Source organism: Bombus affinis, unplaced genomic scaffold (genome assembly GCF_024516045.1).
Source record: "Bombus affinis isolate iyBomAffi1 unplaced genomic scaffold, iyBomAffi1.2 ctg00000064.1, whole genome shotgun sequence".
NCBI lineage: Eukaryota > Metazoa > Arthropoda > Insecta > Hymenoptera > Apidae > Bombus > Bombus affinis.
Window position 1 is genome coordinate 987,109 of NW_026108821.1, and position 5,236 is coordinate 992,344.

Consider the following 5,236-nt stretch of genomic DNA (forward strand, 5'->3'; position numbering starts at 1 on the left):
CGATTTGTTGCGAAGATAGTGAAGATTGGAAACAAGCTATGGATAAGGAAATGGAATGACTTTATAAGAATAAAACTGGGAAATTGTTGGAAAGGGTAAAAGGCAAAGACGTATTAGATGTAAAATGGGTTTACACGAGAAAATCAGATGACAGGTATAAGACTAGATTAGTGGTAAGAGGATTCCAACAAAGAAACATAGCTGATGACATATACTCCCCAGCAGCGAGTAATCAGACCTTTAAGATATTGCTAACATATTGTTGTCGAAATGGATTAATTATCGAGCAAATGAATGTAGAAACTGCTTTTTTAAATGGTGAAGTAACCTCGGAGGTATATGTAAATCAATCAAAGGGATATGCGGACGGAACGAATAGAGTTTGTAAACTATCGAAAGCGCTTTATGGGTTAAAAGAAAGTCGAAGGGAGTGGTATGAGTGTCTTGATAAGTATGTGACGAGATTAGGTCTTAAGAAGAATAACATAGAGTTGTGCCTATATACACATGGAGAGGGAGAAAATGTTGTTTATTTGCTAATGTATGTAGACGATTTGCTAATTTGTAGTAAAATAAAAGGAAGATACAAAGGGTAAAGAACTTATTAACTAATAGATTTGGAATGAAAGATTTAGATGAAGTCAGAGAATATCTTGGAATAAATATAGACTATGATTATTTCAAAAATGAAATAAGATTAAGCCAAAAGAAATACATTGAATCATTAGCAAACAAATGTAAGTTACAAAATAGCAAATTGTACTGTACACCTATGGAGACCAACTTAAGAATTGAAAAAGCTGAGATAAATAGAGAGGATATTGGATACAAAAATTTAATTGGCGCATTGTTGTATATTAGTGAAAATACCAGACCCGATATAAATTATAGTGTGAATTATTTGAGTAGATTTCAAGATTGTTGTAATGAGACACACTTTAAATATGCTATGCAAATATTGAAATATTTGTACCGGACTAGAGATTTAAGATTAGATTATAAAAGGAACGAAAAATGTGAAACGATGGATTGTTATGTGGACGCTGATTAGGCAGGAGATCAATTAGAAAGGAAATCGACTTCTGAATATGTAATTAGATTGTATGGAAATGTAATTGGTTGGAAGTCTAAAAAACAAAGGTGTGTGACAAAAGACTCGACGTATGCAGAGTATGTAGCTCTATCGGAAGCGGTGAGTGAATTAATGTCCATTAGGGAAATTATGAAAATCTTCAATGTAAATCTAGACGATAACCCTGTAAAAATTTATGAGGATAACTCTGGAGTGATAAGTATAGCAAAGCACGGAAATTTTACAAAAAATTCTAAACACATTGAAGTTCATTAGCACTACGTTCACGAGTGCTTAAAGGAGAATAAGATAAACATATTTAAAGTAATTACAGGCGAAAATACTGCGGATATTTTTACGAAGGCACAGCGTAGAGAGAAATTCGATAGGTTTAGGTCATGGATGAATGTAAACTAAGAGGAATGTAGATAAAGCAATAAGTGTTAAAGTTTCTGTTACGTAATTCGTCAAAGCATGTAAATACGATTAAGTATAAATGTAAGGAGGCGTGTTAAGAACATGATACATTTAAACTGTACATGTAAATGTGCGTGTAAGCGTCAGAGGACGTCCAGGGCTTAGTTGGGACAAAAGACAAGAGTCAGGCGTTAGAAGTATCTGGAGGAGCCGGTTGACAAAAAGCGTGCGTGCTAGTAGCCTTTCGAGGTCTTTAGAGTATAGGATATATGTATAAATGTTGTGTGCTAAATAAAGGGAATTATTTGTATTTCCGAATCCATTCTATACCATTACAAATACACTAAGGTACCAGAATATTATAATATTCAGTAACAACGATAGAGTTAACCAGTTCGCAAGTATAAAAAAGACACATTTTACACTGTGACGAAATAATATCCAAGAAATCTGATATGACATACATGGAAAATACACGAATCAGACTGAGAAACCACTGCGCACATTCATAACTGACTTCGACATAGCCGTTCCCAACTACTCGCGGAGTGAGATTGACCGAAGCGGCCCAGAGGCAACGCCCACGTACCCCAAGCGGCTACTGCCCCACCACCAATAGTAACCCGAAAGCACAGGATAATACTTGAATTCGTTGTTCCCTCAATTTTGAATTTATTTACCTCAACAATATATATTATGTACAAAAATTTATAATAATTTATAATACAGTTTATAATAACATGTAAATTATATTTATTATCTGACGAACGCAATGAGAGAAAGGTAAAGACCAGCGTAGTCAGTGCGGCACTAACTCTACATCCGGTTGACCTCAATTTACCTACCTACGTACCTACACAGTGACGCCTACGCTTTAAAACTTTTGTCGAAATCTTAAAGTTTTAATGGTAAACTCTTCGTTCTTATAATATCTCACTGACAGGCATGCACCATTTATAGAAGAGTCAACATAAATTTCGTAGTTGAGGATTATTGAAAGTATCTAATTTAATTCAGAAAGGCAATAATTTGTTTAACGAAATAAGCCATTTATTTATCATCCGCGTTTCTACCATGACATTTATGTTATAATAGCAATATGAAAATAAGGCAAGTTGAGTAAAGAAATACTCTTTCAAATCATTTTCGCCCATACTTCTTAAGTGGTTTATAAATGATTCGTGTATACCCTTCTTTCCTTCTGCCCCTACTCACGTGAAACTATAACTAGCATTTAAACAAAATCAACTATGTTTCGCGTAAACGAGAGTCGTAACCGTTACCATCAGATAATCGACACCACTGTAAGGACATAGAAGGGGTTCGGAAATATAAATAATTCCCTTTATTTAGCACACAACAGTTATACATATATCTTATACTCTAAAGACCTCGAAATCCTACTCGCACGCACGCTTGTTGCCAACCAACTCTTCCAGATACTTGAAACGACTGACTCTTGTCTTTTGTCCCAACTAAGGCCTCGACGTCCTCTGACGCTTACACGCACATTCACATGTACAGTGTAAATGTATCATGTTCCTAACAGCCACGAACAGATCGATAACCTTATTTCTGTTAGGATCATCGGGGTGGTTCAATTAAGTATACACTGATTTAACAGGTATAAATTACAGTTCATTCAAACAATTTGCCTAGAGAAATATAAACTGCTAGAGCATAATTAGGAACGTGACGCTGGGCAAATGCCTCAGCGATCAACAGCTACAGGACGTCGATGACCTTATGACAAACCCCCCCAGACACGGTACGCTAGGATACCGACATTGCCTGGCGAAAATCGATCGTTTTTCGCGTTAGACCGAAGCCGTTCCCATCGCCGACATGGAGGCGGCAACCGTTGTTTCAGCCATCCTTTCCACGTGGATATTCCGTTTCGACGTACCTTTAAGGATAAGGACCGATCAAGGACGCCAGTTCCAATCAAACATATTTAACGAATTATGCCTGTTCCTGGGCATTAGGCATTTACGAACGACAGCCTATCACCCCGCGACCAACGGGATGGTAGAGCGCCTGCACCGTCAACTAAAAGCAGCAATCAAATGCCACGATACGAGCAACTGTGTAGAAATCTTGCCAACAGTTTTATTTGGCATACGAACAGTTATTACGGACGTGAAAACGACGACAGCCGAAATGGTTTATGGCACCGGCATACGATTGCCGGCAGAATTCTGTGTACCAACGAAGCAACAGGCCAAGTCGAAATACGGAAGCCGTCTAAAACTACGAATAGAAAAGATCAGGCCTCATCCGATTACGCGACACGGCGAAAAAGAAACCTCCGTGTTCCACTCGAAACATCGTCTTACGTATTTCTACGTCACGATGCCATCGGATACCCCTTACAACCACCCTACGGCGGACCGCATCAATTTATATCGAGAGCAAAAGGGACCATTGCGATTGAAATTAGCAACAAGAACGTAATCGTACCCTTAGACCGTCCGAAATGCGTGAATTTTTATTGCACGGTAACATTGAACACCATTACAGCGAAAATCGCGAAGTAATAATACCACCTGATGTTTGAGATGAGCAAAACGAAGACGACTCTGGAATTCATCACTCCAGGCGCGCGGGCAGAAAAGTTCGCTTCCCTGATCGTTCCCAGCCAGGCCGTCGATAAGCTAATGCGTAAGTACTACCAGCGACATAAATATAAGTCGCAGATGAAAGAACACCGCAACATTCCGTTTGGAATTTTGGGAAAATCCCGAAACATTGTAATCTAGATTCTACGGTAGCGGTAATTAAACAATTGTAGTCATCCAGTCCGATTGTAATTGTTCGAAACTTGTGATACCGAACATGGCCTCGAGGCGACAACCAGTCACCGAACGTAGCCGCGGTCAAGGGATGAACGTTTTGTCTAATAAAGGCATGGAGTAATTCTATAGCTGTCCTGAAATGAAGTAATCGTAGCGGCACGTGACAGTAAACATTCCAACGGTTTCTGTCCCGTGTCTCGCCACACGCAGACTCTATCCGTCGGATAAGATGATTGCCAGATGTCAACGCTTCTCAACAGTATATGTTTAGCTAGCCTGAGGACCCATTATAAACCTTAAGATTTAGTTAACTAAAGTCCTTAACAGTCCTAAACAGGCAAACAGTCTTTGTTCCAACTACGGGATGATAGGTGAAATCTATTTTTCCACGGACGACGCTTCCCGCTAGCAACGTTCCCTCAAGGGCTACTAGCATCCTTCTCTAACCATCAACATGGAAATTGTCCAATTAACAGTAACGTCACTTCCAATCTCTTTCCGAGCGAAGTCATTTCTCCACGAATCCGATGTTCTGGTGCCCTTAGACACACCCATCATAGTTTTCCTCTGCAGCATCATCGTGCCGGAAAATCATTCTCTCGTGAGGTCACATTAGCCAGTTACAAAGAGCCTTAACACTCGGTGGATATTCTATGTTTTGACAAAGAGTTTCTTCAGTCCTACCTATATCGTATATCCAGTATATATCGGATATCCATCTACCTATATCCAGTCCTACCTATATCGTAGATAAGGAAGTAGGGTACAACTTGGAATCAGGATGAAAGCGAATTCTGTTGTCCCGTTGACCGCGGCTTTGTTATTGAACCCAGGATCATTGTCATTAGCTTCTCGAGTACCTAATTACCACGACTACTTGTCAAATTATATAACAATCAAATTTACACTAGTAAATATCTGCTCTATTGCATAACTACAACGTCTAAACCAA